Source organism: Lissotriton helveticus, chromosome 3_1 (assembly GCF_964261635.1).
Source record: "Lissotriton helveticus chromosome 3_1, aLisHel1.1, whole genome shotgun sequence".
Taxonomy (NCBI): Eukaryota; Metazoa; Chordata; class Amphibia; order Caudata; family Salamandridae; genus Lissotriton; species Lissotriton helveticus.
Window position 1 is genome coordinate 1,655,167,054 of NC_136061.1, and position 27,330 is coordinate 1,655,194,383.

A 27,330-nucleotide genomic window follows, 5' to 3' on the forward strand; every position below is an offset into this window, starting at 1 on the left:
TTGCCACTAGGACTGTGATATGCCATGGTTGCTGAATACTGAGGCTCCCTAATTTTGATTCCACATTATGCCACTATTGTCCACCACCCTACAGCTCGTATCACTTAATCTCACTATTGTAGGTCTTCCTCATCCCTGACCTCGCCCTTTGTTACTTTATATTCCTACCTCTTTCCCGTCTGTCTCCCTTTTCTGCCTTTCTTTATCTTTCTCAGGGTTAAAGTCTAATGATGGAAAATAAGTCCCAGAGTGCCAGTGCCGACCACATGCAACCACCGAGCACAAGATAAACATTGATTATTACGTAAAATATAAAACACAAAATGTGATGGGATTACTAATTCACTGCTATCTGGATTACCAAAGAAATTCAATGATGGTTTGGGACTACTTTCTTTGCAAATATTCAACACAAATGTAATCAGTATTTGTAACTGAGAAACGTATGGGGTACTGAACCCTACCTTAATTGGCTGCACCCTCACAGAATGTAGGCATTATCGTGGGATTTCAGGTTGGACTTTTTACCCCTGGCACATTTAAACTAAGAATGATAGTACTTTCTGTCGTCCAAAGTAAGTTGTTTTTACATGTGTGTTGAAGTATCTTCTCAATTTCGAAGGCACAGCCTAAAGGTGCGCCTCCCAAGTTGCAATTCAGTATGTATTTCTAAACCCATTTTGCGATTCGGTAACACCGAATCACACTATGGGGGTCATTAGGATGTCCGCCCGCCATGCTTTCAGGGATTGGGACCGCCCGCCATAAGGGCGGGGTCCCGTGTGGGCAATTAGGATGCGCTCACCACAGTGGCTGGTGCATCCTGCATTGCTGGCATTGTGGTGGGCGGTGCACTCAGCAACGCCCGCCACAATGCCAGAAAGGCATGTTGTGCATGTAACTACTGGAGGGTACCCCCATGTGCCACCCCCCACCCCCCTGGAGGCCCGCAACTGGCCCACAAACACCGCATGCCTTTCCGTGGGCACCCTCTCGCCTGCATCCAGATATGGAAGGCGGTGTCTAGCAGACACCGCCACCATATGAAACCCTTTCCCGCCCGGTCAACTCATTGACCGGGTGGAAAAGCGGCGGGCGGTCTCCCCGTCCACCGTGGTCCCCCCCGCCATACTAATGTGGCGGGGGTTTATGGGTGGCGGGCGGGCTAGGATGTAGGGCGGATCGCCACCGCCATGTGGGCGATCCGCCATACATCCAAATGGGCCCCTATGTGTTTCGCACAAGTAATAAAGCCATTTAGTGGTCACAAACCCGGTGATTTAGGAAATGGCAGAGTTTGCAACCAATTAATGGCTTTGTACATCTGGTCCTAGGTGCTGGAGCTAGAACGATAAAATCTAAAAAAATTTCTTTAGTCTTTAGATATCAATGCTCCTCAGTGAGAAATGTGCCTAGTTGTGCGACTGAGCAGAGTGACAATATCCAGTGTCTGGGTTTCTCTCTCTTATCCCATTCCTCTTTTCGCAGATCCGCTTCCACACATTGTTCAGTGTATGGTTGGCAGTAAGGTGGGTGAAGTGGGGAAGCACACTTCACTCCTATTGGATCCGTATTTCAAGACTAGTGCATTCTGACAGGTGTTAATGTTTCTCGGTTGTGTAAGACTCTCTTTGGAAAAGCTAAAATGGTACTGGTAATACATTCCTTTGTCTATCTTTTTATTTTATCCTACGATGGCGACAATAGACTTGGAGGTATGACAATATAGGGATATAAAGGTAAAATGTAAAATAACTGTGGTATGCAGTTACCCAGTTTGGTGTCATCCCTTATTTGATTCACCAAGTCGTTCTGGGATAATACTAGATCTCAGTTAAACTTGCAAGCTACCAACAGGTTCCTTGCTGCTCTAAGTTTAAAAAGTGCATTTAAAATGGACAATTAATGATTCGACATATGTAGGTATATAACTTATTAGAGATGAACTATTTGTAAGCTAAGGATACCAATTTGGGAAAAAGTAAAGACATAGGAAACTGTAAATGGGGGACGCTTTGGAGCTTTCAGCCCGCATTTCTTCCGGTTGTGCCCTGCTGTTCTGGCCCTTGTTCTTACCTGGTGGAGGCCGCTGATCAACCCGCGGCCATTGCCGCTCCCTTTATTGTTGCCTGAGGGGGACTATATTGCCCATCAGTCACTGGCTAGCGCAGGAAGACCGCGTCATCGCACAGCGCCAGGAGGCGCATAAATTAGCAGGAGGGCCCACGCAGCGCGGGACGCTTTGGAGCTTTCAGCCCGCATTTCTTACGGTTGTGCCCTGCTGTTCTGGCCCTTGTTCCTACCTGGTGGGCATCCACTGATCAGCCCGCGGCCGTTGCCGCTCCCGTTATTGTTGCCTGAGGGGGACTACTTTGCCCATCAGTCACTGGCTGGCACAGGAAAACCGCGTCATCGCACAGCACCAGGAGGCGCATAAATTAGCAGGAGGGCCCATGCAGTGTGGGAGGCGCGCGGGCGTGCCCGGGTGCTGCCCGGGCAAAGCCCGGGCCCGTCGCTGCCCGTCCCCGCCAGGAGGAGCCAGGGCAGGGCCACCCCTATGACATCTCACTTCGTGGACTATGAAATAATTTCCTTTATTCCTTGATAAGGTACAGTTTTATGCCCCTTACTTTGTTCTTGATAGCCGGGGATCACTGGTGGACTATTGGACTTGAGTGTCTCAACTGAAACTTATTTAATAAATTTTTGGTAATCATTTTGAAAAGAAGGGTGCGCTAAATGGGTAAGCGCAAGTCAATGGAGGGGGGAGGTACTGAGCTTGGGGCCTCTTCCAAAGTACGTAAGGGGAAGAAGGCCAGGAATGTGGCAAGGCATGCAGCCACTAATTGTGTCCTTGAGCATGTTGACAGCCTGGTTGAGGAATGTGAGAATATCTTGGGTAAAGAGACTTGAGTTAATGCATCCGGGGGCATTTCCCAGCAGTATGTTGGTGATGTGGGGGTTCAGAGTGGGGGCGTTGTTTCGCCTTTTATCCCTGCCATGTTTCTCACAAAACAAAAGGGTTTAATTGAATCCGGCTCTGCCCCTAGAGGGCTCTCAACTGTAGAATTAGAGAGTACTCCTGCTGTTGCTAACGATAGTTCTGCCCTAACAGATGGGAGTTACCCACCTTTATGTGACAAATGTATTCCTTGTGTTAACAGGTTTTCTGTCCTAGCAAATGTTCATATTGAAAGTCTTGCAACACCGCAATTAGTTGATACTGGCTCAGACCTTATTTTCTTTACCTACAGCCCTTTCCTGAATCATGTGCCAGTATCCTCAACGGAATTTCATACTATGGGTACCAACCTTCCAAACAATGTTTATGAGCTGGCGAATTTAGTATCTCTTTTGAGGGATGAGATTGCATCCATGAAAACTCCGATACTAAATTTACCCGCGGGGGTAGGGCCTCAACTAAGTAAGGGGTTAAGCACTATATCGCATACTAGCACAATAAATGCTAAACCTTTCCCCTTGAAGATTACCGGTGGTAGGCCGAATCCATTGAGCGAGGGCAGGCTAGTCGGAGACGCAAGCAAAACTAAACTTCCGTATAGTGGACAGATTAGGGCAAGTAGTTTGTTACCGGCCAGGAATCACCAAAATGAATCCCTGATAACCCCTGAAAACAGGTTGACCCGTCGGATGACCAGGCCAGGGAAGGAGCATTTGATACCTAACTTTAGGTCGGGGGCCACTACTAGGACACATGACAGAGGTATAATCTCTAGAAGAAGAGAGGGCATGGAACTCAGTAGGACATCCAGTACTAATACATTTTTATGACAAATGTCCCTAACTTAATAACGGGGAGAAAGTTTGAGAGTGCAGACTCATTGACTAATAAAGCCATCCATTGGCTTCGTCATGTAAGAGGGTGTCGATCTATAATTAGGGATGACATCACCAAGGCAATTAGGCTTACCTCTGTAGCTGAGCAGTATGACTGTATCGAATTGACCCTGAAGACAAAATTGTTGGCTGAGAACCTATTTGCTTTGGAGTTTAGATTCAGCCCACCATTGCACTCCAGCATACAGCTTAGGAAGTTTTCCCCATTATCCCAGAATCACTTGTCCTGTGGTCAGAGGTTAGGGGGCATTACTGGGTGTTCTGGGCTGGAAAATAATGATTGACTTATGTGTGTGTCATCCCTGGCTTTGTCCATTCATAGTACTGGGAATTTTACTAGGGAAATTCTGGATATTGAAACTCATACCCTTGACAGCTTTAGTGTTGAGGATCTGTTTGTTAGTGTTGAGGAGGTTGGCCATCCAATGGGAGTGCCATTTGGCAAAGGGCCACTTAGTCCATCTATTGATTGTTTAAACTCCGAGGAGGGCCAAATGTACCCTGATAACACAAGTCCACTTACCCTTTCTCCTCGGGGGTCATTTTTTGGTTTAAGGCTGGCAAGTCCCCCTACTAGCCTCGAGCCAATTATGCGGCTTGAGACAAATTCTAGGAACTGTACTCCATCCCCTATTCACTGTCCCTATAGGGGTGGTACATTAATTTCATGGAACATAGCAGGTTTGGGCCCTAAGATATCATCCCCTTATTGGTTATTATTCATTAGTCAATTTGACGTTTGTCTCTTCCAGGAGACCTGGGCTTCTGAACCACAGTTTTGCTCCGGTTATCTAACTTTTTTTGTGCCGGCAACTAAGGGGGACAAGGGCCGCCCGATGGGTGGCCTAACCATTTGATTGCTAAGGAACTGACTTAAGGGAATAAAGATATTCAGGTCCTAAGACCGGACTTAGGCTCTATGGGTTATTTGGACCTTTATAATGTCTATGCAAGGGGGGTTCAAGGGGGAAATTCTCAGGTTATAGCAGCCTTGGACTCCCTCCTCGAGCAACACTCGGCAGCCAACAATGTGATTGTTGTGGGCGATTTAAATACAACCTTCGAGCCCCTGGCTGTTCCCGAATGGAATCTTATGGATGAGGATGAGGATAGCCAGTGGGGAGTGCCCATGTTAGAACTAAAACCCGTTAAGAAGTGGACAGAGGTTATCGTTCAGATTAACTCTGTCTGCTACGAGAGGGGAGGTAGGGCACTCAATGGCAGGACTCCGAAGGACAGGGCTGGGGCTGTAACATTTTGCCACGGGCGTAGTAAAAGTCGAATAGACTATGTCCTTTCTGGCCTGAGGCTCTGGCATACAATAGTAGACATGAATGTTGTCGCTCGTATGGAAAGCGATAATAACCCTTTGTGTGTTACCCATAAGTGGTGGAAGGAAGATGCTACCTGTTCTGAATGGTGCCCCTCAAATATTGTTTCTTCTAATGATATGAGGCGACTTAACTGGGCACGTAAGGAGGAGGTATTGAATCAAATAACTAAGGAGGTTGACAGTGTTTTGGAGACACTAGAGCAAGTTAATGTCTCAGGTACTGATTGGAATAGTGTAACCCCAATCCATGACACTTTGTTTGAATGTATTAGTGCCCATTTCCTGGCCCCCGCCAAAACCAAGAATAATGCGACTCCCAAACCGCTACGGTGGTATAATGAGGATTGTAGGAGAGCTAGAAAATTCTTGAGTGAGGCTATTAGGGCTGGAAATTTAGCAACTGTCCGACATGGAAGACAGGCGTATAAAAAAGCTATCTCCAAGGCTAAGAACTTATGGGACGAGCTCCATAGGCAGGAGCTAAAAGAAGCTAATGGTAACAAGAATTCCAGATTATTCTGGAACATTATTAAGTGGGGTAGAGGGGGCTACTCTGATCAGCCTGAAAATTTTGTTTCTCAGGAAGGGTGGGTGAACTACTTTAAACCGCAGTACGCCCGTAACCCTGTAGAAAGTCAAATGGAAGTCCCTAGATTTATCTATTTTATAGATGATGCTTTTAGTAATGCTGATGTATTACCTGCTCTTAACGCAGTGGCAGAGGGAGAGCTCCGGGCCCGGATGGCATCCCTGCTGATGTTTTTCTTTACGATAAGCCACGATGGGGCAGATATATCCAGTTGGTGGCGAATGCAATAGCAAAAGGAGCCCCGGTCCCGGCTTCTTGGAAAGGGGCGGTAATCATTCCTGTGTACAAGAAGGGCGACAGAACTCAACCGTGAAATTATAGGCCTATTCGCCTAATTGACACTATTCAAAAAGTAATTGGGAGGATGACCCTGAATAAAATCTTGGATTGGGCTGAGGAGAATAGTGTGCTGTCCCCGTTTCAAGCAGACTTCCGTGAGTACATTAGCACAATTGATCAAGTCTTTCGGTTTATCCTTATCTATTGGAAGACTGTGTACTTAGGCAAGGGCAGCCTTTATGCTGCCTTTGTCGACCTACGTGCAGCCTTTGATCTTGTCCCCCGTGTACAGTTATGGGCCACACTTAAGAATCTGTGTCTCTCTGAAGCTATTTTGAACATGGTTGTGCCAAAATCCAATGGGGGGGCCAGGGCAGGGTCACCGCCCAATTACCGGTAGAACGTGGGGTGCACCAGGGCTGTGCCATAGCCCCAACCTTATTTTCCTTGTACATTAGTGGTATTGTCGGTTACTTGATACCAGTTAACACAGACGCCCCTATCTTAGCCGGTGTCAAAATTCCAATTTTAATGTTTGCGGACGACACGTTAATTGTCTCTAAAACCCCAAGTGGCATTCAACTCGCCTTAGTTATTTTTGAAGACTTTTGCACTGCGTGAGTGTCATGAAGTTAAACCCCTTTAGGAAAACCCACCCCTTTCCCGTGCATCCAGCACGCAACCGTTGTCAGTGTGATTAGGTGTAGTAACTTATGACTTTCCTTTTGTTTATTTTGTATTTAGCTATTTCATCCCAGTGTATTTAGAGACATGAGCCATTGCTTATGTAAGCAGCCGGGGTGCAGGATTTCAGCCTCTGTGCAGGTAAGGGCCTGAGATTACATCTCTGCGTTACACGCACGAACGTTTTCTGTGCGCAACAGGGTGCGGCTGGGTGCGGTTCCCTACTTAAACCACACCCAACCTTCTAGAAAACGCTTTGCCTTCCGCCCAGCGCCGAGGAAGGATCGCACTCCGAGCCCCGCCTGGACTCTCCCCAGAGAACGGAAAGAAAACGGCAAACAACGTTCCTGGAAGCTATTTCATCTGCAACCAGAAAGCTAAGTGCATTTTAATTCTTTCTTCAAGGCGCCCATCGCAAGAAAGCTCAAGAGCTCTTCTAAGGACAAAACATTTATCTGAGAAAAGAAACGAAGGTTATTTGGAACATTTAGTTGCAACAAAGTATTAATGGCAAACCAGAGTTTAAAAGGGACAGTGTGATGAATAGGTTTCTTGGTGTTTGCTAAAATCTTGACGTATAGTTGTATACATGAGAGGTTCTTTATGTCAATGCTATGTTATTTTGTGAATTGTGCAAAACCTCACTTTGTTATTTTGTGAATTGTGCAAAACCTCACCTTGGTGTTTATCATTTCTAAAAAGTCTGTGATGAAAAAGAAAGATATCTTTTGAAATGTATTAGAGTATAGTGCCAGGTCTTTTTCAGCCACTCAAAGAATCCCTAATTGGAAGGTGACCCACAAGAACATACACAGTAAGTGAAAGTCACGGAGAATTGCTAGTATAGCGTTCTTGAAGTAAAAAAGAAAGGCATATTTACTGATTTAAGAATCTTGATTCTACAACTCCCCATAGGTCGTTTCATCCAAGAAAAAGACAGCACAAGACAAGACAACCAGAGATATCTGACGCCTTTATCATCACGACAAGACAAGACAAAGAAATACTGGACGAAGACATTTCTACACTGATCGCAGGTAGGCGTTAGATAAACAAGACACTCACTCAAAGACTACAGTAGGAGGGGTAAGGAAGGGAAGATTACAGTTCTAGATCTACGGGATTTAGGAACTGATCTTAGGAAGGCATTTGAGTAATATTTGGATACTTGTTGTTTCGCAGGTCGACAGCAAGAACAACAACTACTCAACGTCCACGTCCAGTACCGGCCCTCTTCCCTAATTTCTAGTTTTAAGTCTTGCTGTGAATAGTATTTCAGTAAGGGTTTAGTTAGTAGTTTGGGAAGTTGGTCCCTTGCATCTCTGCAAAATCTTCTACGTCTTCCACGAGGCTTCAGCTTCAGACAAGGTAAGGGACGACGTAGCCAGTCTTGACAGAAGGCAAAGCCCACGAGAATTATTTTGCCCAGACGCAATGGATCAAGTAACCTTGCAGGATTTAGCAACCATCCTGGAGAATCTAAGACAGGAAAATGAAGCCTTACGTAGGGACATGTCAACCCTCCAGGAGGCTATTCAGACTTCAACAACCTATCAGAATACTTCTTCTGATTCCGGATCCCAGACTCGTATTCAAGTGGTCACACCTACTCCAACTCCCTTAGCGCAGCCAGAAAGGTTCTATGGGGACAGTAACAAGTTCTCAGTATTTTTACAACAGTGTCATTTGCATTTCATAGCAAAAACTTCAGCATTTCCTGATGATTCGTCCAAGGTAGCTTTCATGCTATCTTATTTAGGTGGAGATGCAGCTCTCTGGTCAGTCCCTCTTGTAGAGAATGATGACCGAATACTATATAATTTTAAGGATTTTGAACGTGCATTAAAAAAGATGTTTGCTAAACATGTGTTTGTTCAGTCCGCGGATAACGAACTTCTTAGTTTAAAACAAGGATCCTCAGATCTGCTTCATTACATCTCTTTGTTTAATCGTTCGGTATTGGAAGCTGATTGGCATTAGGATAAAAGAGTTTCAATTTTTTACAGGGGATTAAAAGACGAGCTGAAGGACATGATTACTCAAATTTTAGAACCTCCTGAAGACATCAGTGAGTTTATAGATCTAGTTCTAAAATTAAACCACCGCTTGTTAGAAAGAAGAGGAGAAAAGGGAAGGTCCGATCACAAATTAGTTTTCTTGAAAGAAAAGACTACTAGAGAGGTTAGTCCCAAAGTAGATCCTGCTGAACCAATGCAGATAGGTACCATTCGAGGTCCAATTTCTAAAGAAGAGAAAGAAAAGAGACGGAGATTAAACCAATGCCTTTACTGCGGTAAAACCGGACATTTTGTAAAAGAATGCCTGGCTAGGCCAAATAAGATGAAGACTAAGACCTCGGACGTTGCTATCACTGAAGAAGCTTCGGGAAACGAGAATGCTCGGTAAGGGTAGAGGCCAGTTTATCGAGTAAAGATCCCAGTTTGGCCTCGACTCTTCCACCTTTAGGGTGCAAGCATTTCAGTATTTTGGTGGAATTAAGAAGTTCAGTTCCCACCTCCAACCCTAGAAAAGTAGAAGCGATCATTGATTCGGGAGCTACAGGCAATTTTATTGATACGCTCTTTTTTCAGAAATTGGGATTTAATTCAATCCTTAAGGAACATCCAGAAATAGTTAGAGCCGTGGATGGCCAAGAACTGTCCTCTGGTCCTATCTATAGACAGTCTGAGCAGTTGGAAATGGATTGTTCAAAAACACACAGGGAGAAAATTCACTTCGACATCATAGATGCTCCTCAATTCAAATTAATCCTTGGAATTCCTTGGTTGATCCAACATAACCCCATTATCGACTGGGTTTCTAAGACGATCACCTTTAAATCCTCTCATTGTTCGCAACATTGTTTTCTGGTGGAAAGAGAAGAAGACGTTGTCCAGGGGTTTGATTTCAGAACTGAAGCAGTTCCAAAGGTTTTAGTTTTAGAGGGAGTACCTATTGAATACGCCGATCTTCTTAATGTTTTTGACAAGACAAAGGCTAACACATTACCACCACATAGGGACTTTGACTGCAGAATAGATCTGGTACCTGGTGCCACCTTGCCCTGTAGTAGGATATATGCCCTGACCGAAAAGGAGAACGTACACCTTAGAGAGTATCTTGACGAATACCTTACTAATGGCTTTATACGACATTCCAAATCACCTGTGTCATCTTCTCTTTTTTTCATTCCGAAAAAAGGAGTGGAATTGCGCCCGTGCATAGATTACAGAGCCCTGAATAATATAACCATCAAGAATAGGTATCCTCTGCCTCTTATTCCCACACTTTTGGACCAGATAAAAAAGGCAACCATTTATACGAAATTGGATCTGCGTGGAGCATACCATCTTGTACGAGTTCGAAAGGGAGATGAGTGGAAGACGGCCTTTCGCACCAAATTTGGTCTCTTTGAGTACCAAGTGATGACTTTCGGACTCTGCAACGCTCCAGCAGCCTTTCAATTTTTTATAAACGAGGTTTTGCACGAGTTCATAGATGTATGCTGTGTAGTGTACATAGATGATATTCTCATTTTCTCCAACTCAGTAGAAGAACATGTGCAGCAAGTCCGTGCCATTCTCCAAAAACTGCTATCAAATTCTCTTTACGTAAAACTTGAAAAAAGTTTGTTTCACGTGTCTAAGGTGGATTTTCTTGGCTATGTCATCAGTCCCATGGGAATAGAAATGGATACTAACAAAGTAAATGCTGTAAGTTCTTGGCCAAGTCCCACAACTATGAAACAAATTCAAAGCTTTCTTGGATTTGCGAATTTTTACCGCCGATTTATACAAGATTTTTCTCAAATAATTACCCCCATTACTAAATTGTTAAGGAAAGGCGTAAAATTCCATTGGACAACCCCTGCAGAAGAAGCTTTTCAAGAGCTAAAGAGGAGATTCACGTCAGCCCCAGTTTTGTCCCATCCGGATCCTAGTCAACCCTTCATTGTAGAAGCCGACGCTTCACAATTTGCTTTGGGTGGCATATTATCTCAAAGAGATCTTGATACAGGTCAAATGCATCCAATAGCCTATTATTCCAGGAAATTGTCTGAAGCCGAACAAAATTATGCAATCGCAGATAAAGAACTATTGGCAATAAAGGCAGTATTTGAAGAATGGCGCCACTATTTGCTTGGAGCTCGTCATCCTGTAACCATTTACACTGATCACAGAAATTTGCAGGCTTTAAAATCTGTAAAGGCTCTTTCTGCAAGACAGTTACGGTGGTCGTTGTTTTTCAATGATTATAATTTTGTAATCACTTATCAACCAGGGAAAGAGAATCTAAAAGCTGATGCTTTATCTCGAATAGGGGATAAAGGTCCAGACCAACCAGAACAAAAACTTCCGGTAATCCCTACTTCTTGTTTTCAGGCAAATTTATCCAATTGTGATATAATTAACGAAATAAAAAAGGCTTTGGAAGTTAAGACTTTTGATCTGTGGAAAAAAGAACATCCATTTCTTCAGGAAAGAGACAAGTTATTGCTGGTACATGATCTTATTTTTGTACCTACCGAATCTCTCAGAAATGACTTAATTCATCTACATCACGATACTCCTTTAACAGCCCATCCTAGTATCATGAAAACCTATGAACTCATCAAAAGAGATTTCTGGTGGCCTTCTATTTTCCAAGACATTCAATTATTTGTGGAAACTTGTAGCGTTTGAATTCAAAACAAAGTTTCTCATCAAGCTCCTAGTGGTCTTTTGATGCCACTCCCTATTCCACCTCAGCCATGGCATACAATATCTTTAGACTTCATTGTGGAACTGCCTGAAACCAAGAAGGGATTCACAACTATACTAACTGTTGTAGACCAATTCTCTCGAATGGCGCACTTCATTCCCTTAAAAGGAATTCCCTCTGCCTTGGAACTTGCCCACCTAATTATGACCCATATCATTCGTTTACATGGCATTCCATCTGTGGTAATTTCGGACAGAGGATCTCAATTTATATCCCGAGTTTGGCGCAATTTAAGTTCTTTGCTTCACATGGAGGTGAAACTGTCTTCCAGTTACCACCCTCAGACAGATGGTTTAACTGAACGAACCAACCAGACCATAGAACAATTCCTTCGCTGCATGCTGCCTGGGGTATCAGAAGAATGGTCTGATCTGTTGAGTCCTCTAGAATTTGCCTATAACAATTTGGAACATTCCTCAATCAAGATGTCTCCATTCTTTTGTAATTACGGTTTTCATCCCAAGAGTATTCCTAAACTTACAGACAAGGTTGATTCAGTACCAGCAGTTTCAGAATATGTTTCTAAACTGTTTGAAATCCAAGAAGAAGCTAGATATAACTTAGCTAAGGCAAACGAAACCCAAAAAGGTACAACCGATAAACATAGAACCAAACAACCAGAGTACAAGGTTGGAGACAAGGTTTGGTTAAGTACAAAAAATTTAAAATTAAAAGGAAATAGGAAATTTAACCCCAGATTTATTGGTCCTTTTCCAATACAAAAGGTTCTCAACCCTGTTTGTGTAAAACTAGATCTTCCTCGAAAATATCTAATACATCCAGTGTTTCATGTTTCTTTGGTCAAACCCTTCCTTTCCAACACCCGCTTGATTCAATCCCCTCCTTCAGTTGATATTGAGGGATATCCAGAATTCGAGGTAAAATCAATCTTGGATTCTAAAAGAGTCAGAGGAAAACTTTTCTATCTTGTAGATTGGAAAGGATTTGGACCTGAAGAAAGGTCATGGGAACCTTTGGTACACCTGAAAAATGCTCCAAGGGTAATTAGAACTTTTCATCTACGACACCCTGACAAACCAAAACCTATTGCTTCCATTCTTTGGGGGATCTTGAGGAGGGAGTACTGTCATGAAGTTAAACCCCTTCAGGAAAACCCACCCCTTTCCCGTGCATCCAGCACGCAACCGTTGTCAGTGTGATTAGGTGTAGTAACTTATGACTTTCCTTTTGTTTATTTTGTATTTAGCTATTTCATCCCAGTGTATTTAGAGACATGAGCCATTGCTTATGTAAGCAGCCGGGGTGCAGGATTTCAGCCTCTGTGCAGGTAAGGGCCTGAGATTACATCTCTGCGTTACACGCACGCACGTTTTCTGTGCGCAACAGGGTGCGGCTGGGTGCGGTTCCCTACTTAAACCGCACCCAACCTTCTAGAAGACGCTTTGCCTTCCGCCCAGCGCCGAGGAAGGATCGCGCTCCGAGCCCCGCCTGGACTCTCCCCAGAGAACGGAAAGAAAACGGCAAACAACGTTCCTGGAAGCTGTTTCATCTGCAACCAGAAAGCTAAGTGCATTTTAATTCTTTCTTCAAGGCGCCCATCGCAAGAAAGCTCAAGAGCTCTTCTAAGGACAAAACATCTATCTGAGAAAAGAAACGAAGGTTATTTGGAACATTTAGTTGCAACAAAGTATTAATGGCAAACCAGAGTTTAAAAGGGACAGTGTGATGAATAGGTTTCTTGGTGTTTGCTAAAATCTTGACGTATAGTTGTATACATGAGAGGTTCTTTATGTCAATGCTATGTTATTTTGTGAATTGTGCAAAACCTCACTTTGTTATTTTGTGAATTGTGTAAAACCTCGCCTTGGTGTTTATCATTTCTAAAAAGTCTGTGATGAAAAAGAAAGATATCTTTTGAAATGTATTAGAGTATAGTGCCAGGTCTTTTTCAGCCACTCAAAGAATCCCTAATTGGAAGGTGACCCACAAGAACATACACAGTAAGTGAAAGTCACGGAGAATTGCTAGTATAGCGTTCTTGAAGTAAGAAAGAAAGGCATATTTACTGATTTAAGAATCTTGATTCTACAACTCCCCATAGGTCGTTTCATCCAAGAAAAAGACAGCACAAGACAAGACAACCAGAGATATCTGACGCCTTTATCATCACGACAAGACAAGACAAAGAAATACTGGACGAAGACATTTCTACACTGATCGCAGGTAGGCGTTAGATAAACAAGACACTCACTCAAAGACTACAGTAGGAGGGGTAAGGAAGGGAAGATTACAGTTCTAGATCTAGGGGATTTAGGAACTGATCTTAGGAAGGCATTTGAGTAATATTTGGATACTTGTTGTTTCGCAGGTCGACAGCAAGAACAACAACTACTCAACGTCCACGTCCAGTACCGGCCCTCTTCCCTAATTTCTAGTTTTAAGTCTTGCTGTGAATAGTATTTCAGTAAGGGTTTAGTTAGTAGTTTGGGAAGTTGGTCCCTTGCGTCTCTGCAAAATCTTCTACGTCTTCCACGAGGCTTCAGCTTCAAGACAAGGTAAGGGACGACGTAGCCAGTCTTGACAGCGAGGCCTTGAAGTTAACGTGACCAAGACTAAATTGATGACTTTCAATCCGCATCCTAGTTTTAAGGTGAAATTTTATATGAATGGGAAACCTCTTGAAATGGTCAATGATTTTACTTATTTTTGTGTCCATTTAGGTAAGGATCTCAAATGGGATCACCACATAGATTTAGCTGTCCTAAAGCATCGCCAGATTGCAGGAGCATTAAGCTTGGAGCACAAAAAGTTGTTAACTAAACCAATTAAGCCTGTTCTCCAAGTTTATGAATGTAAAGCTGTTAGCTCCGCGCTATACGGCGCAGAATTATGGGGGTTTGAGAAGACGGCTCCTTTGACACTCTCTGAAAATAAATTATTTCGTAGCATCACTAGTCTTCCCCAGAACACACCCTTGCTTCCCCTGAGATACGACCTGGGCAGGAAGGCTATTGCAGACATCGCGAAGCTACGCCCTATTCTGTATTGGCGTAGGTTATGGACGACGCCTGAGCTTTCTGTTTATGCTGCTGGGTTTTTGGATGCCATAAGATCTGATTCTTACCACAAGATCGGGTGGCTAAGACATCTTAAGGATAGCCTGGCTGCTCTGGGCATGCAAACATTGTGGGAAAGCCCTGACTAAGCCACATTTCCATCTAAGAATCTTATAAAGGAGAACTACTGGGAACAGGTTGCATATCGTGATTGGAGTGCCACTGATTCATCATCTATGGCGGGGGGTCTTTTTAGTGGGAAAACTTATGCCCAGGCTCGAACTCGACTGGGATACTATCACCAAGCCTGGGGACAGGAAGCTGTATTTCCAACTTAGAGCGGGTACACTGCCCCTGAAGTCACTGACCTCTAGGTGGTCTGCTGAGAGTCTTAACCTTTTCCTGGCCTGTGGCAGACAAAAGGAAACGATTGCTCACCTTCTTTTTGCCTGTCCTGTATATGCAACGCCGAGGCGTGTTAGGCTTACCCCAATGTGTAAACTATTGGGTACCAATAGAAGCTCCGAAGCCGGTAGGCTGATATGCACTAGCACTTTGCCAGTTATCTCAATAGGGGTAGCTAAATACCTAGAATGGGTGTGGGCCCTAAGGCAGAACTCACAAAGGGAATAGTTGATTGCTTGCTTTGCACACGATTAGTCTATTGTTAAATCTTGGCCCCATATCAATTGGTTTTTGAATGATTTTAATAATTTTATTCTTTGCCTACATGTTTTTAACTCTAATGAAATTTTAAACTCATCCATGAATTATGTATGCTGGAATCAAATTATGCTGATTATGTTGTTTCTTAACTTAGTATTGTGTAATTTTGGAAATTTGTTACCAGTATGAATGTTTTGCTATGCTTTTATGAGTTTTTCTCGAATAAAGCTATTTGAACTTGTAAATGTAAAACTATGAAGAAAAGTCAATATATTGTATATTTTACCCATTCTCCTATATGTTTATAATAATGTGTCTGTGTGATGCCAGCTGGATGTGCCACCTTGAATAATGAAGTTTTTAGAAATGTTATGTTGGGGGAAACACAAATGCAGAGTCTGAACAAGGAGAGCTTTCTAGGTTGCCCCATAGTTTGGTTTGGGAAGCTAAGATTGAAGAATACATCAAGGCGCTAACGTTAAGAGCCTCTCATTTTTAGGTTAAAGCTGGTCGCGAAAAGACTTCTTGTAGAGATTCTGAAAGCTTCCCTGAAAATGCATTTCACCCATTGCTTACCATTGGCTTTGTTACTCACATTTTCTGACACTCTATTTTCTGGTTTTGTTTTAGGTTTCCCAGCAAGTCTTTGTCTCTACCGTGGAGCATAGCCTGTTCACCATCACTGCTTGTATTCTTTCACGACTGCTCATTTTCTGTAAACAGATCTTTACATTTTGTTCTTCTCCTGTCACATTTGCTGTGCGTTCAAAGACAGAGGTCAAATGTCATGACGAGTTGGGTCTGGAGTACATTGCGGACCACATAGCACTTTGTGCTGTATAGTTTTATCATTAAGACTCGGTGCAAATTTAATGGTCACCTCAATTGAAAATTTGTTGTATGTAATTGAAGTGCACAAACACACCATGCATACTCCACTCTAAGCCACTCCACTCTAAGCCACTCCACTTCACTCTAAGCCACTTCACTCTAAGCCACTTCACTCCATTCTAAGACACTACTCTATGACACTCTACTCCTCTCTAAGACACCACTCCACGATGAGACACTCAGCTCTACACCATTCTATGTCACTTCACTCTAGGACACCCAACTCTATGACACTCCATGCCACTCTACACCACTCCGCGATATGACACTCCTTTCTATGACACTCCTCAACACTCTTTGCTCCTCTACGAAACTCCATGCCACTTTAAACCATTTTACGCAACTCCAGCAATGCCACTCCACCCTGAAACTTTACTCGACTCTACGCTATGCCACTTCCCTTTACACCACTCCACTGCATGTCACTCCAATCTACTCCACTCTACAACACTTTACTCAACTCTACGCCCCTCCACTCTATGCCTATCCACTCAATGACTCTGTACTTTACTCCACCTTACAACACTCTACGCCACTCCACTCCACTCTGCTCCTCTCTAGTGTATGCCACTCCACTCTACTCAACTCCACTCCACTCTACACCACTCTACTCTCTGTCACTCTACTATGGCACTCTACTCCCCTCTATGGCACTCCACTCTACAACACTCTACTCCACTCTATGGTACTCCATTCTACGACACTCCACTCTTTGACATGTTACTCCACTATACGCCCCACCTCTTCTCTTCACGATACTCCACTCCTCGACACTCCACTCTACACCACTCTACTTTATGACACTCTAAAACACTCCACTCTAAAACACTCTACTCCACTCTATGGCACTCCACTCTACGACATTCCACTCCATAACATGTTACTCCACTCTATGCTCCTCAACTCCTCTTCACGATACTCCACTCCACGACACTCCAGTCTACTCTACGACTTTCCACTGTTTGCCACTACACTCTACTCTGCTCTTCCCCACTCTTCGCCGCACTACTCCACTCCAAGCCACTCTCCTCTATTCCACTAACTTTTAGCCATCCTGAACAGCAGCCATGCAAGAAAATCATAACTGGGTCCTTTCTGTAACACACAAATGGCTGTTGATCCTGGAACATTAGCTATAAATTGGAATTTCTATAGGAGAGAGTTTGAACATTTGAAATGATCAAAATATAAACCGGCTAATAATGTTTTTTTGAGATGTATAATAAACCTGATCCACTGCCTCCCCTACTCTCAGGAGTTAATTTCATAAGAGCAATGGGTGTACCTTCTTTGTGTTGATTAATTAATTCTACATAAAATATCGGTTGAAAGGACAAATGATGCAGAGGAGAATAGCTGCAGAACAGTGAGGAGTGAAGATAGAACTGGGTATTTTGCTTACTGAAAAGCTCTGGCCATGGTTTGCATAGATATAACTTTCAGTTCAATTAAGGTACTTAAAACAGAGAGTAGTTATACTTTTACCCAGTTAGAACACCAAAATTGTCAGATATAGAATCCAGTCTGTGTTCGGGGTCAGTGGCAGTCTATGCAGATAAAGAGTGGTGGGGAGGGTGCGGCAGGTACGTGGGGAGGTTAATAATTGAAAAAATAATAAGAAGAAACTTACCTGGTGCTGCCGGCCACCTCGCGCTTCTCTGCTTCCAGTTCCTGGCATCACAGACTCCCCATCCAATCCCTGCGTGGGCATGGGCCTGAGCAGGCTGGAATAACGCTCACTCAGGCACAGGGAGTCTGTGCTGTTTCTCCAAATCGTCAGTGCAGTACGGTTCGTTGGAAAAACATAAGTTCACGTCAGTTTGGCTGGCCTAAGACGGCCGGTCAAACTGACATGCACACTTAAAAGTGCACCTACCACTCTTCCTCCCCCCTCCCATGGCCCGGTCCGCCCCTCCCTGCACACGCTAGCTCAGCCGGCAGCTGAAAAAATGATAATAAAATATTGTTTTATTTTTCAGCTGCTGAATCGGAGCCAATGAGGCGACGCTCCTGCGCCATTGTGGAGGAGCCACCACTACTTGAGGTGTAATATCCTTGCAGATACTCTTAAACCTAAGTTTTGAGACTGCCAGATGGATAAAGAAGATTACAGGTCAGAGGACTTCCAAGTGTACTGAGATGGTGTTTGGGAAACAGATTAGTAGATGTTCAACTTGTGCGATACTGAATTATAGCACAGATATGCACACACTTCCCTTGGGACTCCAGTGGTGAGTTGTGCGTGCGGTAGAAATGGCCACGAAACACTTTAAACTGGAAAATGTTATATTTTTGTAACACAATGGATTTTACATCTGGATGCACTTTGCAAGAATGAGAGAATACAGTTTGAAAAGAAAAGTGTCTGCACAGGCGTGCACCTAGTCCTATGATTTATGTGAATGAATATTTACTGATGTGTGCGTTTTATTTTATTGTTTTATTTACTTTATTCCCTTTTTTCTATTACGTCTTATTGACAGTTAAAATAGTTAAATTAGGACAAATTAGTGAACAACAGCACATAAATACAGTTTATCACCCGTAAAATGTAACAGGGGAGCGATGAGATATATTTATTCCGAAGATTTGTTTTTCCTTTTTGGTCTCTCGTGTAATATTTATTTTAAGTAACTGCTGATCCTTTTTTCTGCTTAAAAAAATAAATGTTACATATCAAAAGAATGATAGTGCTCTACCAAGCACACAATCTAATGGATTGTATTAGGAGTTGCTCATGTTTTGATCTATTAAACAGGATGGGTGGTGACCTGATCTGATATGTGGCCACTGATATTAGGTGGGAATCAGATTCTCAGATATCTGTAATTGTCTAAATAGATAGTCTTGCTTTCCCACATACATAAGTAGTGTATTACAAGACCCATTACTACGCCACTCATCTTTCATGGTTACATTTTGGAGCAACGTTATGCATGGTCCCTAAATTGGGATAACACAAAGCACAACACAACCTTTTCCTAGGAAGCTAATAAGAAACGAGTCCATCTTAAAGCCACAATACAAACTCTCCAACCCTATAGACTGAATATCAAAGACTTTTCTGACCTCCTATAACTAAAATGTTCGATCTGAGCGCGCTCAGCTTCAGCATGCGTGGACCATCGAACGGGCATGCCAGATATCACTGGAAAACACACCCAACTCACCCTCCATTGAGGGGATGACTTGAGAGCTGTCAGCATCATGCAAAGGTAGGACCTGTTTGCATGCAGCAGGGCATGCAAAGCCTTGACATAGGCATAGAACAAGACATGCATATGGAGGCTTCTGTGGGACAAATGTACAAAAAGGAAAAGAGTCTGGGTTCAGTTTCATAAACAGGATCTAGTCCAGGCTAGAGCAGGCCCAACTAATCCCATCTCTAGAAGCACCAAGTTGATTGCATGGGGAATGCTGGGAATCGCTGGAGAAGGTATAATAAAATAAAAACTGTTACACCACTGACGTCCATTTCTGTTTCGAGGTCATCGAATGTAGGGCTATGGTTACCAGGTTAGAGATGGGCTATGTGTCCCAAAAAGAGGAAACAGATAGATGTTCAGCGAAAAGATCAAAGTCCCCACTGACAATATTGTGAAACACCAAAGATACTTGAGATATTAGTTCTGCTCTCTGGAAAGAGGCTGAGTATCAAACCACGGGGCATGTAATACTTTCTGATGGAAACTAAGTGTCTAGTGGCAATTGCTCATTAAACTATTGAGTGTTCAGCCTGCATCGGAAAAATGCTACTCCCTCCCTATCTTGGTCTGCACTCTCATTGGACATGCGAACCAGTGGCGTGACGAAACTTTAGGGCCCCCCCTGCAACGCACATGGAGGCCCCCCCCCCCCAGACTCAATCAGGAGCTCTCAGGCCAGGGTACTGTGCTGAGGGGCCCCCTGGATCTCAGGGCCCCTCCCACACCGTGGGGCTGTGGAGACCTGTTTTGTCACTGACAGGATCATATTTCAGGATGAGATGGCATGGATTCAATTGGGCCTCAAGTGTCAACTCTTCAATAAACATAATAAGCATACTTCTGCACATTGAGTTTGGTCACTCTGATGCATAGATATTAGGAACCTTATTTAGAGGTGGTGCACAGGATACTCTCTCACAAATGTGAGTGATTCAATCCACCCTATCATAAGGGTACTTTAGATATGGCGCTTGTAATATGGCGGATGTAATTGCTGTCATTTGCTGAAGGAGTAGCCCATCTGCCAAACTCTAAATAAGGCCTAAATACTCTAATAACCACACAAATTCTTGTGAGGGATACGTTGGTATCCTAAGATTACTGGTGAGTGAAGACTCTATGCCCAGTAATGGATTATTGTATATGGTGAGGTTGCTGAAATGAGGAATCTTGTTTGTTGTATTGCTTGTGCATGCGAAAGAGTGTTTGAAGAAGCCCCACTTATGCACACAGATTAGGTGGCGATTCAATTGAACAGCTGTGTTTTTTCTCCCATCAGGTATTTTATATAAGTTTATGGATGCACCTCTTTGGCATGTATATTTTTGGGAGCACGATGGTATGTTGTTAAAGTCACTTCACATATGAGTGGTGTTCTACACTTGTCTATTGGTCGGTGCACAGTATCGGGCTACAAGTAGCAATTTTTGTTGCTTATTAAGTCCTCATGTCATATTGCAGAATATTATCAAATAATGGAATGACTGGCATTCCTTGGGTATGTTGGAACTGGCGACCCTTGCTTGGACACTCTGTATGCAGTAAGTACTGTTCCCCCATTTCTCTTCGCTCACCTTGTTTCCAGAGATATTACTTACAATATATTAAAGACTAAGAGCTTTGATATTATTCTGTGGTGTCTATACAGGACGTTTTGTTTATTGTATTCTTTCTGTGTGCAAACATTTATGTTGGAATACTGTATCTTGCCACTACACCTGGGGTGTTTGACATGCTGTTAAGGAGTTTGTAAATAATTTGTGTTACAATTTGGGATGCAAAGAATGTTTCTAAAAAAAACGTTTCCCATGATTATGTGTCATGGTCCAATTTTGATATAAACAAAAGTGTTTTTAGAAAAAACATTTTCATGTCTAAGGTAATATGATTGTCTCATGAGTTTGTGTTAGCATACTTAAGTTTGGTCTTTGGTCTGTTATCGAATTTAGGTCTTATTTGTGACAATGCTTGTGGTGTATGGGTTTATAATTTGCACAGATGATAAATTTAGGGGTTTCAATGTTTTACTGTGTGATCCTAACAAAAATTGTATGTGATTCTTTCGCTGGTATTATCTGCAAACTATTATTTTTCACATATTGATATATGTTCCTCAGTAGCGGCTTCTACCGGAAGGGCTGGTTGTGCGGACGGGGGTCAATTATCCCCCCAAAAACTTATCTTAGAACGGCAGGCCAGCCGTCGCCTCCCCTGCATCCTCTTTCTTTCTGCAGTCCAGCCGGCAGCAGGAAGCACAGGTACACAGGCTCCCCTAAGCCAACGCTTCAATGCAGCATTGTGATTGGTCTGAGTGCCGTGGATCAGCGCTCTGGCTCGAACAGGGAGCCTGTGTATGTTCCTCACCAGGCTGTGTAATGCAGCATGGTACGAACATGCAAAGTGCACATGAACTGTTTGGTTGGCCCAAGAGGGCGGGCCAAACAGTTCATGCGAACTTTGGGAGTGCAAACCACTCCTCCCCTGCTCTGGTTATCCCCGCCCCACACTGCACACAGGTTTCATGCAATAGAAAAAATAAAATGACAATAACAGTACGTAACTGTCATTTTATTGTTCCTTTTTGCACAGTGAGGCAACGCTTCTCCGCCTTAGCAGAGGAGCCGCCACTGAAGTGACTTTGACATGCTTGCAGCCCTGAAGAAGCCATACGTTGCCGAAAAACTCGTTACCTGCGGATTTATCTGCCTACATGTGAAATGAAGAATGAATAAAAAGAACATATGCTAACAGAGGATTTCCTTTGCCTTTGGTCTTTATCATTACATTGTCTTGAAGATTTTCTGTTTTGTTGCCTCTCATTAATGTATGAATGGCCCTAAATACTTTGTGCCCGATTCACAAATGGCCTCTGCAGTCGCAGCAGTGGTCCCACACTCATGGCTGGACCTCCATACAGAAGTTTCCCATTAGGGATGTCCTGCCACGACTGTGGGACCCCCACCACGACTGCCAGGCCTGTGCCCTGACTGCGGTTGCCGTTTGTGAATCAGGCCACTAATCTTGGGAGGAATCCATGGTAATATAAAACATAATTCTGTTGCACGGTGTTTAGGGCTGAAATCAAATTTGAACCACAGCTATGTTATTAGCTACTAACATAATGCAAGAGAATGCTACTCATCTTGACCGCTAGTGGGCGTGGAAAGGTTGACAGTGCTCGATGGCCTCCGCCCGTGCTGAGCAAGGACGGTCATAGGCATGCTAGCAAGGGGCGCATCTCGGGACATTCTGTGCAGACCTGCTCTCCAACATTGTTTAAGTACAGGTCAAGAGGGGGTTTTGGAAAGCTGACCTCTTCAGGCACAATCTACACGGGCCTCGACCACACTAAAAAAAATAGAAAGGGTTCCTGGGAAGGCACAACCCTGTCTCAGTCTGTAATGCAATATATGTCAATGTGCAGCCCTCCATCTGGGAGAACAGTACACATCCACCCTGCTTAAATTAACAAGCATTGGCATAGCCAATAGGTCTCGCCTTTGGGACCTCATAAGTGTTTAGCCATGCAACAGTTGATGTTGTTGCACCAAGGATATTGGGCTGCATAACTACTTATAAGGTCCGAAAAGTGAGCCCTATTGGCTATGCCAATGCTCATTTACTGTTAGTACCCATTTTGTAAGCATTAAGGTTTTCATAGAACGTTTTTGGATGCACTGGCGGGGGTGGGGGGTGGCAGGTCGTCCGCTATTTAAAAATAACATTGGCTGAAAGCAAAAGTATTGTTTCACATAGGTCACATTGCCATACTAGTCCCTGGCACTGAAGGAAATACTTTGCATGTGAAAGTAAGAGAGCAAGCAGAAGAGTGACATGAAATGAAAGCGAACATCGTCTTCAAATAAAGAGCAGATGGGGGACCATGAAATAGCACTTCGTAATTATACCGAAGCAGCGCCTGGAATGGCTTAGCGAGAAAGTACGTACATTGAAACTGAGCAGACAAAAGTCACTGAGTATAGGACTGAATGAAAGCGCACCAAAGTGATGAGGGAGATCACTGTGGAAATGTGTGAAAGAGCAGGGAGGGGACATTTGCACCTGGGAAAATGGAGACTGAAAGAGCCGGAAAGTTATGATAAATTAGAGCAAAGGGGCGCCAGGTTTGGAGGAAGAAAACACAAATTAAAAATATTTCTGAATGGACAATTTTTGTATGACGGTGGATACAGAGGTCAATTATACTGCACCATCATAAAAAGGTCACTGGGATTTCAAACAAGTGTATGCCGGTATGTTCTCTCAAATGAGGCAGTCCTGTTGGCATTTCATGATGTGGCTCCATATGGTTTCTATTTAGGGCATTGTCAGCAACCTGAGATTTAATATTAGGGAAGGCAGTAAAGAATCCAAGTAAGGAGCAATTGAGTAAAAGAAAACAGAGGTTGATGGTAATGGACGCGGGAGCTCATATACAGGTGGGGGTCGAAAAAACGGAGAATGGAAGGCGCATAAAAAACCCCATGATGCGCCATTGCCTTAACCCCTCGCGTTATTCTACCACATATCGCCTTATATTCATTACAGGTCAACACCCTCATAAAGCGCTTAAGGGGCCGTCGGCCGGCAAGCACCATACACTCAACCTAATTCGAAAAATTACTTTTTCCACGAGGGTCGGTAATCTCTTTAGGGGCTAAGGTGTTGAGATAATGAAACGATTAAAATCAAAAGCCAGGAAATACCGTTAAAAATCAAAAGCCAGGATGATCCACAAACGTATTAGTAGGACTGCCGTTTCCACTGACCGTGAGGCACACTAGGGCTTTATCAGCAGCGCTCAGAATGGCCGAAATGGGAATCAAAGCAAAGGCAGCCCTGGCAAAAATGCAACAAGCATTGGCCGCGCACGCGTGCTGAAAGAAAAGAAAAGCATGCGAGTGGTGCAGTATAGAGAGGCCGGAGGGGGGCGGGGGTGATGAGGGGGGAGTGGAGGCCAGCAGAGTGACACGATCTGTGGTGGAGGAGGGGGAGGGAATTGAAGCGCGGAGAGAGGCATGCAAGGCTTAATGAGCCTTGACAGAAACCCACATGGCAGCTGCGCACGTGCACTCGCAAGTGCACGCAAGCTTGAGGCCAGGAAAAGCCTCTGGTAGCACTTTGAAAACCCTCTTACTAAAAGTCAAGCATCAGCGCATGCGCTGCTCTAGGCTCGACCTAAAAATGGACAGGAAAAAAACATATGTAGGCTTTCATTCAGAGAGGGAAGCAATTGCATGTCTTTTTGAGGGCAAAGGTGCCCCCACTAAATGCTGCATGAAAGATGTTAGGGAATTATAGGGTGTGAAATGCATGCCTAATACCACTTTATGCACCTTAGAACGAGGAATAACACATCAATAGGGCATGTTATTCCACCATCTGATGATGGGGGTAAACAGCACAGATTTTACTTAGAAAAATTTGAATGGAAAAATTAAGTTTTGTGAAATTTATGTCCGGGTTGTAACCCCAACTTGGCATTTGCAGACCTCTTCTAACGAGATGTGTGAAAAAAATGTATTACGTTAACGATGTTAGTGAGACATAACAATATTTGTGGTAGACACAAATGCTAGTGCCACTAATGTGCAGCAAATCACCTCTCATCCTGTTTTGAGGTGAGAGTAGTTGGTACACTCTTGGGACTGCTTGGGTACTCGTATTAGGGCACGAAATCGGATGTGCACAGTAATAGGTTTTATGCTGAACATGTTCAATGGATGATTTAGTTTAAAAATCATTGAAATCTCTAGGGGTAAAGATGACCCTAAGGCTGTAAAGGTCCTGCTTTCCATATGGAGTGTTATCTTTAACTCTTCCAGCAGCTAACCTAGTCTAAGCCCTCCAGAGGCTCTCCTCTCCACCTCTACTCCCATGTCAGGGTGGCCCCTGATGCCATCACCCAATTCATTGGCTGCCATTTTCCATGAGGTCATGCACACAATGACTTGCTTTTGTATTTAGATAGGGACCAGAGAATATGCTTGGTTCCTTTTCTGAGATACCAACACCAACCCCAGTCTCCTAGACCTTCAGATAGACCACACGAAGGGAAGGGGAAGAGAGCTGCCAGCAGCGCTCTCCAGCTGGTCCCACTGCTCCCTCTGCTATTGTCTGCCACGGCCCGTCCTAAAGGCCAAAGAGCCAGGAGACCCACAAAGCAGCATTCATTGTTTTCTTAGCCAAAAAGTCGACAGAGGGCCTACCGGAATCCCCATTTGATCCCACAACCCCAGGGTCTACTGGGTACACAACAAAGACATGATTTGGCCCATTCACCATAGCTGACCTGCGCCTTCCACAGGCAGGCCCACAGGTCCCGCACCACCATCTGTAGCCAAAAAAAAGAGATGATATAAATATATACGTAAGGTGGTCTGTGGGGGAGCCTCTGGCTGACCATTCATGTGCACTGGCCAACCATTCATGTGCACTGGCCTTCCTGTGGAGAGTGTGCAACATGCTCAGATGAACTCAAAGTGTCTTAGAAGAAGGGCCGCAGCCTGCAGAGGTAGGCACGGGGTGTGCTCCTGACTAGGAGCCCCCCTCGCCTAGAGGAGGGGCGCCGTTAGTTGTGCCATGAAACCGAGCTCCAGATGGAAGGACTGGTCTCCGTGATCGGATTTCGTGATGACGTGTGGGTACACGTGTCAAAACCGAAACTTACTACAGTTAGCTTATAAGGCGGCGTCCCTCGGGTCTCCTCCTCTTTGTCTCCTGGGACCCGGGGAAGCCGCAAGAACGTCGGAAACAGTGATGCATGTGGCACGGTGGGTCTAGGGAGGCCTGGCGTAGCTTTCCTTAGGAGTTTTAGCGCAGTGCTGTGAGCGTTAGACGCTTGTGAAATATGCACTAGAGTGGGTTGAGTTCGATCCTCACATTTAAAAAAAAAAAAAAGGGGGGGGAAAGTTAATTAATTATTTAGATTTCGACGAGCTTCAAGCATTTTAATAACATTTTCCTTTGTCCTGTCCTGTTAAGCTATCAGGCGGTTATTCGCGATGTGCTGCCAGTTAACACAAAAAGGGACATGCGCAGCAATGGAGGTTCAGCGACTGGATGGACCCCAAGAGGGGTTACAATGGAACTGTGCAGTGAATAGGCGGGGAGGGGACTGACCTGCTGGTGGTCCTGGACTCTACTGCCGAGGGTAGGCGCGGGGAGGGGACTGACCTGCCGGTGGTCCTGTCTCTACTGTCCTAGCCCGCAATGTATAGGCTGTGTGGACTCTTTGGGAGGCTGCCTGTGTTGAGGTACCTCAGTGGCCCGGGGCGGTATGCGGTGGCCTGTATTTCAAGCAATGCAATGTTTGCTGTAGCGCGTTGGGGCCTGCCGGCACAATGTGCGCAGCTGGATCGGCCGAGTCGGCCAATACATTTAAATACATGTGTATGGCGAAGCTGAAATCAATTATAATATTATGCCTAATTTCCTTACTGCTTTTGTCATGTGGATGTGGACGAGTCGGCCACAAATGTAAATACATGTGGATGGCGAAGCTGAAATCAATTATAATGGTATGCCTAATTTCTTTACTGCCTTATGTCATGTGGATGTCGCTAAAGTTCTGTTCATGTGAATAATGATTTATATATCCAAGTAGTACTTTACTCCCGTTGTGGTTGTGTAGATTTATATGAGTTAATATGAATAAAAAACTACGCCTTGGACAATATAACCGATTTTGGATATTCTTGGGCCCAGTGGGAGCTGATGGGTGTTCGAAGTGAAGGTGAGAGAGTGTTTCATTGTGTGCATACTATTTCTTCACGTATTTCACTGCTCACAGCTTTAGGCGGGGCTGGGCTTCAGGTTGGCCTTACTGTATCACAGAGTGCTGTCATGGTTGTGAATAGACGATGGACTCGAGGTCTCTATTGGTTCCGAAGGTCAGGTAGTGTGGTGGTTCCGAAGGTCAGATTTTGTGGGTGCCATTTCAGTGACCGTTCAGAGTGGAGATGAGTACTCTCTGAGTCAATTATAATGTCCATTGTATCAAGTTCTTCAGTTTGATTAGGGATTGGCTGAGTTAGGATGGAAGGG

At 44.1% G+C, this 27,330-nt stretch overlaps 1 long non-coding RNA gene across 2 annotated transcripts in view; it reads left to right on the top strand.

Annotated features, from left to right (window-relative positions):
• The first annotated feature begins 2,139 nt into the window (after window positions 1-2,139).
• LOC144823696 (uncharacterized) overlaps window positions 2,140-27,330 on the top strand; it is a 50,171-nt gene continuing 24,980 nt past the window's right edge. The window contains exons 1-2 of one of the 2 annotated variants that reach the window (XR_013608832.1): window positions 2,140-2,609; window positions 18,058-18,191. This is a non-coding gene — a long non-coding RNA (uncharacterized LOC144823696). Of the gene's footprint in view, window positions 2,610-15,422; window positions 15,903-18,057; window positions 18,192-27,330 lie in introns of those variants that run through there. The other variant, XR_013608831.1, reaches the window with a different exon arrangement.